General features: G+C 43.8%; 1 protein-coding gene across 20 annotated transcripts in view; it reads right to left on the reverse strand.

The window, feature by feature from the left end:
- The window catches only part of SVIL (supervillin), a 277,505-nt gene that overhangs the window by 177,491 nt on the left and 86,350 nt on the right, over positions 1–13,664 (reverse strand). For 2 of the 20 annotated variants that reach the window (XM_016962854.4, XM_063780595.1), the window contains exon 1: positions 163–714. The exons of 16 other annotated variants lie outside the window; for them this stretch is intronic. The gene's annotated coding sequence lies outside the window, so the exon portion shown is untranslated. Of the gene's footprint in view, positions 1–162; positions 715–1,485; positions 1,629–13,664 lie in introns of those variants that run through there. 2 more of the 20 variants (XM_054660922.2, XM_016962861.4) reach the window with 2 other exon arrangements.

Raw genomic sequence — 13,664 nt, forward strand, 5'->3', positions numbered from 1 at the left:
ATGGCTGCAGTAACTGGCAAACGCTGGCAGGAATTTTCCAATGACTGAAGTCAACAAATCCTCAGGAAACATGCTCAGACAGATGGCACTTAAAAAAAAGCAAAAACAAAAACAAAAACAAAACCTACTGCATTTAGATTTATAGGAAGATTTTTCACTTACTTCAAATTTCTGTATAATCCTCGTTCCTCTAAGTTAAAGGGGGAAAGAAAATCACACTGCAATTCCTTATTTTTCTAATTTAAAAAACAAAACAAAACACGTTATACCCTCGAATCCAGCTTTTGATGTCTTCGAGTATTTTCTTGGAGTCTCTTTCCAATGAATACTACTTTCAAATTCTAAGCACAAAGTAAAATCCCAAAAGTTAGCCCAAATAGCATTGTACAAAATCAAAGATCACGATGTCAGCAAGCAACTGCATCTATCAGAAGCGATGATGATTCAGAACAGGATAAATTTAGAATGGTGTTTTCCAAAAGGCTTTTTGGATGTCAAATTCAGGAAACAGGTAAAGGCTACATCCCAAAAGTTCCTCTCCAAAAAGAACGCCAAAATATTAATAAAAAGAGTCTTCTTTTTGAAGTTTTTCGTCCCCTAGTGTCCTCGAGGCTGAACTTCCCCAACCTGGCCTCGGTGGAGCCATCCATTACTGGGCAAATCCACATGAAACCTGAGGACACTTCAGCCTGGGGAGGACGCAGTCAGAGCAGTGAAGCAACTTCACATGGGACGGGCCTTTTATGGCCTGAACTCGAGAGCCTTGATACCAGCTCATCTACCAGAAATAGCCCTGGAAATTCAGAGGAGCCCATCAGCTGTTGCAGCAGGCCTGGCCAGCAGCTACTTCAAATGCAATTAGGTTGTCCACACTGTCTTTCAGCTTGTTGTATAGAAAAATTAAAAATACAACAGCAGTCTACTGAATAAGCTACAACAATACAGACTTGGATGAGCAAACATTTCTCTAACTTAGTTTTTTTAGGCTAAAAAAAGAGCACACAATCGTTGATAAAGCTCAGACACTGAACACCCCAAAAGTAAGTAACAGACATATATACAATGAATACCCGAAAAGTAACTAACAGATGTACACATCTATGAAACAGCATGAAATAATGGCACATGTCTCTACAAGTTTACAAATTCTGTAACCTCTGTGGATTTCTTCCCACTCCCAATAACTGTAGAAAATGAATCATCAGAAGAAAGCATTGTGCTGGAAGTACTTTCTCGAAAATGACACAAATATTTTCTCTTAAAGCCAAAGTCAGTCCTCTGAACTGGCAAGATCTATCTTCCTATGGCTCTCAGGTAGCTCACCTCACTGAAAAACCAGATGAACCTAACCTAATGAAAAAAATATTAACTATGAAGCACAGCCACTTCTTAAATGGCCATATGCATTTTTTTAAACATTAAAAGGCCACTGACATGTTGAATACACTCAAACAAATATCACAACCCTGTTTACAAAATACTTACAATTGTAGGTCTCTGTCCCTGTCGGTACCAAGAACAGAGAGTCTTAATTGTCTGCACCAACTTCAGTATAAACCACAAACCCCATAAGACTTGGGCTGGAGTACAGCAAAAGCTGTGTGCTGCGCGGGGCCTCCCAGTGGTATGCCTCTGGGTGTCAGGGTTCTCAGACCACCAGCTGCTTCAGCCAGCACAGGAGGCCTCTCAAAGCAGGATCTAAATTCCTGTTACTAATTAACCCTACAGAACAATGCCTCTCCCTAAGAGGACAGTCCTGAGGCCAGGTGAAAAGATGACAGGTATAATAATTAAACATTGGCTTCATGACTGTTTTGTGCTAGGGGTATTTGTCCCAGTCAACTGTTTTTTTTTTTTTTTTTTTACCCATCTCAAGATAACAAACAAACAAAATTTCATAGCATGGCTTTTGCATCCTAATCTCAGTCCTGATCCTGATCTTCTTTTCCCTTGGACCATATTGGCTTTTTCCTCATTTTAAAGTTTATTTGATCTTGTTTTACTTATTTTTATAAGCTGTGGTAAGCCCCTCCCTAGAGAAAAGTAGGGCAAAAATAAATAAAAACTTACATAAAACAGTTCACTATTTGGGTCTTCTCTGTAAAGAGAAGATAGGAGGAGAAAATGAATCACTGTTACCACAATAGTGCTATTTCCTTCCTAAAAAAAGATTCACTCCCACAAAATAAACATCAGTCTTTTGTTTGCCTCTTAAGTTTTTGCACACTGCTTCCCCGTAGCAACCAAACTGTCCTAGATTAATACATTGGAGTCTAATAGGGTAAATCTCCTTCGTCACTTCTTTTATATATCCTTTTTGTCTTTGATTATTTAAATCCCAGTTAATTCTTCCTGTGCAATCCATTTACTTTCCTAATTTTTTTGCTATCTGCCTGGCTTAGAAGACTCATCATACTCACTTCTTTCCAATGATGATAATCATGAATTGGAAGAAAAATCAACACACAAAAGATGTCAATTGTCCCCAAACTGATCTACAGATTAACAAAATTCCTATCAAAATCTTGCAAGGTTTTTTTGTTTTGTTTTGTTTTGTTTTGTTTTTTTTGAGACATGGTCTTGCTCTGTTGTCCAGGCTGGAGTAGAGGTGTGCAATCACGGCTCACTGCAGCCTCAACCTCCCCAGCTCAAGCAGTCCTCCTGCCTCAGCCTCCTGAATATCTGGGGCTACAGATGTGCACCACCACACTGGGCTAATTTTTAAATTTCTTAGTTTTTGTAGAGATGGAGTCTCATTAGGTTGGCCAGGCTTGTCTTGAACTCCTGGGCTCCAGCTGTCCTCCCACTTCGGCCTTCTTAAGTGCTAGGATTACAGGTGTGAGCCACCCTGCCTGGCCTCACAGTGATTTTTGGCAGATATTCTAAAATTTATAGTAAAGGTACAGGCCCTAGAATAGCTAAAAACCATCTTGAAAAAGAAGAAAAAAGTTAGTCTGGGCGTGGTGGCTCATGCCTGTAATCCCAGCACTTTGGTAGGCCGAGGCGGGTGGATCACCTGAGGTCAGGAGTTCGAGACCAGCCTAATGAACATGGTGAAACACTGTCTCTATCAAAAATACAGAAAAATTAGCCAGGCGTGGTGGTGCACACCTGTAATCCCAGTTACTAGGGAGGCTAAGGCAGGAGCATCGCTTGAACCCAATCCTGGGAGGCAGAGGTTGCAGTGAGCCAAGATCATGCCACTGCACTCCAGCCTGGGCCACAGAGTGAGACTCCGTCTCAAAAGAAGAAAAAAGTTAGAGCAATGAATCTATCCCATATTAAGGCCTACTGGATAACTACAGTAATCAAGACAACACAGCACTGGCAAAAAGAGAGACACATAACATAGATCAGTGGAACAGACTGGAGAACCCAGAGACAGGCCCACGTGAATATGCCAAACTGATTTCTGTGCCATTCAACAAACAGTGCTAGAGCAATTAGACACCCCTAGGCAAAAGCAATGAGCTTCTACCCAATCCTCATTGTGGTACATCCATACCATGGAATACTACTCAACAATAAAAAGGAACAAATTATTAGTACGTTCCACGACCTGGATAAGAATCCAGGGAATTAAATTATGCTGAGTGACAGAAAGCCAATCCCAAAATGTTAGATACTATACGAGTACATTTACATAGCATTTCCCAGATGACAACATTATAGAAATGGAGAAGAGATGGGAGTTGTTAGAGGTTAGGGATGGGGATGAGGTGGTTTAACAGGGCCACATGAGAGACCCCTGTTCTGGAACTCTTCTATTGGATTGACCACATCAGTGTCAATATCCTGGTTGTGATACTATTGTATAGCTTTGCAAGATGTTATCACTGGAGAAACTGGGTAAAAAGCCCTCATGATCACTTTGTACTATTTCTTACAACTACATCTGAATCTATAATTATCTCAAAATTAAAAGTTTAAGCAGGGCGGGGTGGCTCACGCCTGTAATCCCAGAACTTTGGGAGGCTGTGGCGGATGGATTACCTGAGGTCAGGAGATTGAGAACATCCTAGCCAACGGGTGAAACCCTGTCTCTACTAAAAATACAAAAATTAGCCAGGCATGGTGGCTGGCATGTGCCTGTAATCCCAGCTTCTCAGGAGGCTGAGGCGGGAGAATTGCTTGAACCCGGGAGGTGGAGGTTGCAGTGAGCTGAGATCATGCCATTGCACTCCAGCCTGGGTGACAAGGGTGAAACTCTGTCTCAAAAAAAAAAAAAGTTTAATTAAGTATTTTTTCCAAGGAAAAAGCATCCCAACCCCAAAAAACAAACCTACTTCAAATGAAACTTTCAAATATAATCCATTTGTAAATGGGTGACTTACTGTAACTGTACTTCACATAAATCTATAGAGATTTACTTATTATCAATGCCATCTTAAGAATTTCAAACTGGAAATATTTATTTTTCCCTATAAGAATGAAAGTTAATCCGAAAGTAAAATATTTGATACAGAATAAGAAATGGAAAGCATTGCTTTCCAATTGAATGTGTTTATTTAGCAGGCTGTGTAGATACTTAAAAAGAGCACCTCTAATATCTAGGGCCCATCCAAAAATAAAAAAGGAAACCTGCACATAATTTTCAGAAATTTCATCTACTGCCCCAGATTATTAATTTTTAAAACCTGACCAACTCTGGAGAAATAGCAAGAAAACAACTTTTTGGAAAGGGAGGAGATCAGGTCATCTCAATTTTTGATTATATTTCATTTTTAGAGACAGGGTCTCACTATTTGGCTCAGGCTGGTCTTGAACTCTTGGGCTTATGTGATCCTCCTGCCTCAGCCACCTGAGTAGCTGGGATAACGAAAGTGTGTCACTGCACTGGTCTTCCAATGTGAATACTGCTATAAATATAATAGAAAACAAGTTTTTGAAATCTGTTCTCTAGAACTCTTCGCCTTTCTTTTTTGTTTTTCTTTTTCTTGAGACAGAATCTCACTCTGTCACCAGGCTGGAGTGCAGTGGCGCGATCTCGGCTCACTGCAATTTCCTCCTCCCGAGTTCAAGTGATTCTCCTGCCTCAGCCTCCGGAGTAGCTGGGACTACAGGTGCGTGCTAGCACACCCAGCTAAGTTTTGTATTTTTAGTACGACGGGGTTTCACCATGTTGGCCAGGATGGTCTCGATCTCTCGATTTCATGATCTGCTCACCTCAGCCTCCCAAAGTGATGAGATTACAGGCATGAGCCACTGCGCCTGGCCCTTTTTTTTTTTTTGAGATGGAGTTTCACTCTTGCTGCCTAGGCTGGAGTGTAATGCACGATCTCGGCTCACTGCAACCTTCACCTCCCAAGTTCAAGCGATTCTCCTACCTCAGCCTCCCAAGTAGCTGGGATCACAGGCACGTGCCACCACATCTGGCTCATTTTTGTATTTTTAGTAGACAGGGTTTCACCATGTTGGCCAAGCTGGTCTCGAACTTCTAACCTCGCGTGATCTGCCCGCCTCGGCCTCCCAAAGTGCTGAGATTACAGGCGTGAGCCACCACACCCGGCTGAACTCTTTATTCTTGAAAATAAATAGATGATATAACAGTTCAGCCTTCCCAGAAGTGGAATGGGCAGATGGAGGTTTCAGGGCCCTTTATCTTCTCAGTTTCCATAACATAAAACCTAGATCCAAACTCCCTGAATTGCCACTTTGGAGGCCAGTCTAACTTATGCTGGACTTTTCTGGCGCTTTGGGGAATGCCAGGTCATGCACAGAAGAGATGAGGCTTCTTTTCAGTTCGTTGACGAGGCAGCACAAGCCCAGAATATGCTCCAGCGACTCATCTTCTGCCCCCAAAGTCCCTTGGGCCCCACCTCTGTCTTCAAGCTCTTGCCTACCTTCTCTTCTTTTTATCACCCTGAATGTTTCAGAACCACTGTCTCCTCTCCCCCAGCCCCATGTGCTTCCCAGCAAGTTTTGTCATTGGATTCTGGCTCCCCTACAACCCAGAAACTGCTCTCCCAACAACACACTCTCCTGAGGCTTCATCTAGATGTGGCCTGTATGGTGTCTGGCACTTTCTGACCACTTCCGCCTCCATGGAATGTCCTCTTCGTAAAATGTCTCCAACACTCCTTTCCTCAGCTCTCCCATGCCTTTCTGATCACTCCTCAGTTGTTTCACTGAGTGTCCACCTCTGCCTCCCTCAAATGTCCATATGTTTCCCAGGACTCCGAGCCTGCTGGTATCATCCTACCTTCTCCCAGAGTGAGCTCCGTCTGCCACACCTAAAGCAGAAGTCAGAAGACTGGTGATTGATTCCCTGAAGTTCAGCAAACCAGGAGCATCTCATGGGAACATGGAACTCAAGAGAAATCAAGCTACACCCGTCATCTCCCATCTACCATCAGGAAACTTGTACCTGGTTTCCTACCTGACCGCAACCTCCCCATCGGCAACTTGGCCACCCAAACCAGAAATCAGGGCCCTGCCTCACTTGAGTGATCATTCAGATCTCAGCAGTCACTAAGCCTCAGTTCCTGCCTTTAACCTTCCTCTCTCCTTCCACCCCATTGATGTTCTCATGGGCCTGAGTCAGGCTTATGCCTGGAGCCTCCAAACTTCACTTCCACCTCTCTAAACCCATCCTCTCTGCCACTTCCAGAATGGCCTTTAAACGGCCCCACCCTGCCTGCTCACTCCCAATAAAAACCCTCCTGGAGAGTCCCCCAGCAGTTCTCAAGCATAGGCCTGGCAGGTGCTGCCTCCAACAGACAGGTGGATAGCGCTTGCTTCTTACCCATGGAAGCCCACATGGCAAACTTTTTGTCTTTTTTATATTTTATGTTTTTATTTTTTTAATCTAGTAAATCCTCCCAGATCCTGGCCCATATGGCAAACTTATAAAATTAAATTTGTTAAAGGGGGCTGGGTGCAGTGGCTCATGCCTGTAATCCTAGCACTTTGGGAGGTCGAGGTGGAAGGACTGAAGCAAGGAGTTTGAGACCAGCCTGGGCAACATAGTGAGACCCCATCTCTTTAAAAAAATAGTAAAATGAATATAATAAAAAATAAAGTTTAAAACAATAGGCTGGGCGTGGTAGGTCTCGCCTGTAATCCCAGCACTTTGGAAGGCGGAGGTGGGAGGATCACCTGAGGTCAGGAGTTTGTGACCAGCCTGGCCAACATGGTGAAACCCATCTCAACTGAAAATACAAAAATTAGCGGCATGGTGGTGCGAGCCTGTAATCCCAGCTACTGCAGAGGCCGAGGCAAGAGCATCGCTTGAACCCAGGAAGCAGAGGTTTCAATGAGCCGAGATCGCGCCACTGCACTCCTGCCTGGGTGACAAGAACGAAACTCCATCTCAAAATAAATAAATAAAAAATAAAAAATAAAAATAAATTTGTTAAAGGACAAATGTAAGACTATCCTTAGAATCATTGTCACTCTCTTGCATTTAGATACTCATCAGTAGGAGAAAAAAGGTATCCAGTTACAAATAAATAGTTTGGAAATGACACTTAACCCTTAGGTTATCTCATACAGACTAAGACCTGCAGTGACTTACTTGTGCAGGTGTATTCCTACAAGCTGTGAGGCTTACAAGGACTGCGATGCCTTAGCTTCATTACCAGCACCACATTTAGATAAACCCAGGAGGGATGCGATTACTTGTGTTGGTGGAAAACAGAAAACAAAAGAAAACAAAAAACTCAAGGATGTCCAGCCTGTTGGGTACATTCCAAAGTCCCACTTCTCTGAGCTGGAACCTCCTATCCTCCCTCCCACCAGCAGGTGACCTGTGCCCAACCATGAGACACCAGCCACCCTGGCCATCCTTCCTATTCCTGTCTAGTTTGTTCTCTCTGCTCAGAATGCCTTTCCACCCTTCTCACTTAGAAAACCCTAATCTGGCCAGGTGCGGTGGCTCATGCCTATAATCCCAGGACTTTGGGAGGCTGAGGCAGATGGCTCACCTGAGGTCAGGAGTTCAAGACCAGCCTGGCCAACACAGTGAAACTCTGTCTCTACTAAAAATACAAAAATTAGTCAGGTATGGTGGCTCGAGCCTGTAATCCCAGCTACTCCCGAGGCTGAGAAGCGCTTGAACCCGGGAGGCAGAGGTTGCAGTGAGCTGAGATTGTGCCACTGCACTCCAGCCTAGACAACAGAGTGAGACTCTGCCTCAAAAAAAGAAAGAAAGAAAGAGAGAGAGACAGTGAGAAAGAAAGAAAGAAAGAAAGAAAGAAAGAAAGAAAGAAAGAAAGACCCCTAATCATACTTCAAGCCTTAGTTGAGAATATTTCCCCTACAAACCTCTCCTAGACATGGTCTCTGATTCCCAATCTCTAGGCTGTTAGCAGAGACTCCATGACATTTTCATATTACCAGGACCTAGCAACATGTGCCACTCAGTAAATTTAATAAATGTTTGTGATGTGGACTGAAAATATCAAAATAGTCTGCAGTTAGATCTCTTCTCTCTCTCTTTTTTTTGGAGACAGAGTCTCACTCTGTCGCCCAGGCTGGAGTGCAATGGCATGATCTCAGCTCACTGCAGCCTCCACCTGCTGGGTTCAAGCCATTCTCCTGCCTCAGCCTCCCAAGTAGCTGGGACCTCAGGCACATACCACCATGCCTGAATAATGTTTTCGTATTTTTAGTAGAGACTGGGTTTCACCATGTTGGCCAGGCTGGTCTTGAACTCCTGACCTCAAATGATCCGCCCACCTCAGCCTCTCAAACTGCTGGGATTACAGGCGTGAGCCACTGCACCCGGCCGCTCTCTTCTCATTTTAATGCAGCTACAACATTCTCCCTTTTGTCAGGGTGGATTAATCAATATGTAACATCCCTCCAGAGCTGGAGAAACAGTCACAAGTTGGATCCTTAGCTCACAGGCGAAAAGAAAACATGCAACACCAGCTCAAATGTTTCTGTGTAGTGGCCTCACTGTCCATTTCTCACTCCTATTTCTGGACTCAAGATGATGTCAGAGCATTGGCCAGGACTGTCAGTGCAGGAAAGTAAGACAACAACACTCTCTGTCTCCTTGCTTCTGCCTTCTGAAAAGTTCTGCTTTCCACAGGGCAATGAACTTGATCAATCACTGGAGGTATTTTTTAAGCAGCTCATTTCCAGGAAATGAAAAGGCTAGGCAACCAGGACCTGTATTTTGTCCTATTTTCTGCCACAATGGAACCAGACTTGGAATCATTTCCTTTTCCCAAAAAGCTTAGGATTTTGACCTCTATGGGAGAAGACAGAGACATGCTGTAGTCTACTGATATGTACGCCGATACACCTGTATGAATCGAGCTTGTGGCCTTCTGTACCGTGGGCAAGTCATTTTGTTTGTGCATAAATTTCTTTTTAAAGACAAAAAAGGGGATATTATTTTCAGTTAATATTTTTCAACCAACAACGCCCCACCCCTGCCGGAAATCTGAATCAATCAATAATTCAATCAATTGAGTCTGTCTTTCTGTCTGTCTGGTCTCGCTTTTTCTCAAAGCTTTTGGAGAACTTTACTGGCTTTAGCTGAAAATCTTTGAGCTCCAAGATCATCTGTAAGTCACTGGCTTGAACCACTGATGAGCCAGCCAACTTTTCTCTCCCGGGCTGTGGCTTCAGAGCAATGGGTGTGTAGCAGAGCTCAACACAAAGAGAACTGCTGGCCTCGTGGTCAAAATGAGATGTGAACTTGCCAGGGGTGAGCCTGGACCGTGGTTTATGAGTCCTGGCTCCAGAGACCCAGCCTTTCACATGGCTGGAGCAACATCGCATTCCTGGACACCAGGCTCAGAGTCTTGAGAGTAATCAGAGATGTACAAAGTGTGACATGCTCCGTTTGGGCCACTAGATATCTAAAAATATGGGATTTCTGTCTGCTGTCAAGCAGCAGCTCACTGCACAAACAGAACCACGGAGGCTGCTGCTCAAATGGGGACATGAGCTGACGGTGATGTGGCCAGTGGAGAGAGGACCTGGGAGGCTCTTCCCTTCCCTGCTGTTGTTGACATCACAAAGCTCAGCACATGTGGTTTGTTTGGCTGATTCCAAATACCAAGAGGGAATGGATCATTCTTATTCCTGAAAGAAAAACTCCAGGAGACTGTGCTCCTCAGGGAGCATCATCTATACCTTAGAGACACACAGGAGCGAGGAGCCTTCTCTGAGCATGTTCTCCCAGCCCCAAGGACCGAGAAACCCCACATCCCCTGGGCCAAGCACTCTGTAGCCCAGTGAAGGTTCCATTCTCATCTTCCTCCAGAAACAGAGCTCTACGTAATGGCTATGCACTTGGCCAACCCACAGAAGCCCGATAAGCTTGTAATAGAGTGGAACCACAGTCCCAATAATTCTATAAAACGGAACCACTTGAACCCAGGAGGCGGAGCTTGCAGTGAGCCGAGATCATGCCACTGCACTCCAGCCTGGGCGGCAGAGTGAGATTCCACCTGAAAGAAAGAAAGAAAGAAAGAAAGAAAGAAAGAAAGAAAGAAAGAAAGAGGGAAAGAAAGAAAGAAAAAGAGGGAAAGAAAGAAACCAGAAACACTATGTGTTGTATCTTACAATGTATCTTTGGCTCCAACTGTGGATCCTGGGTCATGTCTCCTTGACAGCATGAGTGGGAACTTCCTACCTTAAGGTTTAGCCAGTGACTTCTGTATTGAGGGCAGGGGCTACAAGACTGAGGAGGAGGGTCCCATCTGAAAACTGGGGCGTGGGAGGATGGGGTCTGACAGGAGTCAGCCTGTGGGGACAGAATGGTGGGAGGTGGAAGGCTGAGATCAGGAAGACTGATTTCTGGGGTAGGTGGAGGACACTAAAAAAAAAAAACCTGAAAAATTCAAGAAAAGAAAATAACAGAATGATGTAGAAATCAACTGAATAAATTTAGCTTTATATTTAATACAACATTCACTTCATTTTCTTAGATTTCTCATCACACTGCCCTCAGGTAAGGGCTTGGTTTTAGTCTGGGGACTGAAAATCGCTGGTCTGGATTAAGACTCCTACAGTGCCATCAAATTCTAAAAACTTGAAATTCTACAATTCTGAGGCATATCACCATCTCACCTTCTCCAAAGAAAAGCCTCAACAATGAGGGGGAAAAAAAGAAGGAAGGGGCCAGGTGTGGTGGGTCACGCCTGTAAGTCCAGCATTTTGGGAGGCCGAGGCGAGAGGATCACTTGAGGTCAGGAGTTCAAGACCAGCCTGGCCAACATGGTGAAACTGTGTCTCTACTAAAAATACAAAAATTAATCAGGTGTGGTGGCGGGCTCTTGTAGTCCAAACTACTCGGGAGGCTGAGGCAGGAGGGTTGCTTGAACCTGGGAGGTGGAGTTTGCAGTGAGCCGGGATTGTGCCACTGAACTCCAGCCTGGGCGATAGAGTGAAACTCCGTCTCAAAAAATAAATAAATAAGGAAGGAATAAAGCGCTCCAAGCGAGATAAAATATGTTAAAGCAAAGCATTCTGAAATAAAAATTATTAGACAGTAGGAGAGCAAGCAAAGATAAAATCCTTTGATCATGCCTCAACTTCCCTCCCATAGAGACTCAGGCCAAAGCAGATCAGATAACCCTTTGAAGACCCTGAAGTTATTATCTGTTGGACTACTAAAGTGGATTATTCATTAGCAAGTACAAGTAATTCCCTCCCAAGGATCTATCGAAAGATGGCTGGTAATCTCGTTAGTGGGATAGTGGGTGCAAGTTGCATCAAAGGGAAGAGAGAAAATAAATAAGCAAATACGTTTTCAAACAACTATAGTTATTCAGGAGTTCTTCCAGGTACTCCTAACTCCTTGCTACGGCTCCCTTCAGCTTACGCTTGTACCCCTAGTGACATGGGCCCCCTAAAATGTGACTTGTGTGAGGACAGAGACTTTTGTCTGGTTTGTGAACTGCTGTTCATCTTCAGTGCCTAGGATATATTAAGTGCTCAATAAATATTTGTTGAACGAATAAGGCAAATAATGCGTATGCTACAGGGAAAATGACAAGGCAATGAGTTCTTTTCCAAAGGCAACTTTATCCCTCATAGACTCCCCCTGCCCTGCAATCTGTGATCGTAATTCCTGCTGGCTTTGTGCAGGCTGTTCCACATGCCTGAATTGGTTTACCTCCTTCTCAAATACCTCTTTGGGAAAGATTTTCCTCATTAAGCAGTGTCTGATTTCAATATAGGACTCCCTTGCAAAATCTTCCGTGCATTCTGATCTCCTGGGCTTGGCATCACTTTCACAAATCCGCTGCCCAGGGACCATGTGTTCACAAAGACACGGCTTGCTGGCCCGTATGGTAAGCTAATTGATGTGGTAAGCCCTGAAGGCAGGATTATTTTTCAGCCAGGCCCTGCCTAATGTTTTCTGATGATGGCCAAGTGGGCAAGTTCAGTCCTTTCTCCCCAGAAACATGATCCTGCTTTCTATACCAACAAGTATTAATTCAAATCCCTCGTGGGCAGTCCAGGATATGAAAATTACAGTAATCTAATCTTGTAGAGGAAGAAGTATGAATCATCATGACACGGCCTGACAAAGAGCAAATGATTAATGCCAGGCTGCAGTAGGGTCCCCAGTCACAGCTCCCCGTGGGTCACAAACCTAACATGGGAACCCACGAGGCAAACATCAGAGAAGCAACATCCTGGTCTCCATCCAGGGAGAGGAGAAGCAGGGAGCAGCAATGCCGTATTCTCAGGACCATGTCTGAAAACTGGCCATACTGAGGCAAATTCAGTGACTGAGGGAGAAGAGCAAGATTGCGTCTTAAAAACTCATCCGTTCCACCTTCTGACTGGTGGAAACTGCTTAAACTCTGAAGCTTACTTTTAGGTAGGAACTATAAGGTTTGCAGAATCACGGCATCACAGAGAATGACCTAGAAACCCCAATCCTCTGCAGGGGAAAACAAGAGGACATGCTTAGGACAAGCAAGATGATAGATAACCATGCCAAAAAGAATGTGCTCTTAACCATATCCCAGAAACATACAGTTCTGAAGAAGTCTTGGCCTTTTTCTGAAACCTTCAAGAAGTACACCAAAGCTCCCCATCTCCCATCTCCAGGAAACCACAGCCCAAGTGCACTGGGAAAGTTGGTCAGGGTGCCTGCAAGCCTAAACCATCACTTGGCTTTTTTTTCTTTTCTTGCTTTCTTTTTCTTTTTTTTCTTTTTTGCACAGCTGTATTCAATTTTCTGTCCTTGGGGTTTTAAAAGGAACATTTATTCTAGGGCCAGGATTCTCAAGTTTTATGGTTATACAACTCCCTCCCAGGGCCAAAGAATGTTTTAAAAGTCTTAAAGCTAGCAAAGAAAATTAGTAAACGTATCTGAATGAAAGTGAAATAAAAAATTAAGACTTGTTCCAGTTTATATTCAACCTCTTACTTGATTGTATTGTACCTTCTGTTTGCCCTTCACTACTTTTACTACCCATTTTTAATGCAAATATAGGTGTGTGTGTGTGTGTGTGTGTGTGTGTGTGTGTAGAGACAGTGAGAGAGCAGGTGAAGAACAGAGAAGTACAAAGGTGTATTTCGAGTCTTCCACAGCTTCTATTTCCTGTTCTGTGGTAAATTTTATTTTAAATAAGGTCTACAGCTTAAACCGAGTTTAACAAAAGGTCACGAAGAAAGAGATTCCTTCAGTGTTTTTATAACATTGCTTGCTTTCCCAATTTAGAAAGCTAGATACTTTCTGATTT

The sequence above is a fragment of the Pan troglodytes genome, chromosome 8, assembly GCF_028858775.2.
Source record: "Pan troglodytes isolate AG18354 chromosome 8, NHGRI_mPanTro3-v2.0_pri, whole genome shotgun sequence".
Classification (NCBI taxonomy): Eukaryota; Metazoa; Chordata; class Mammalia; order Primates; family Hominidae; genus Pan; species Pan troglodytes.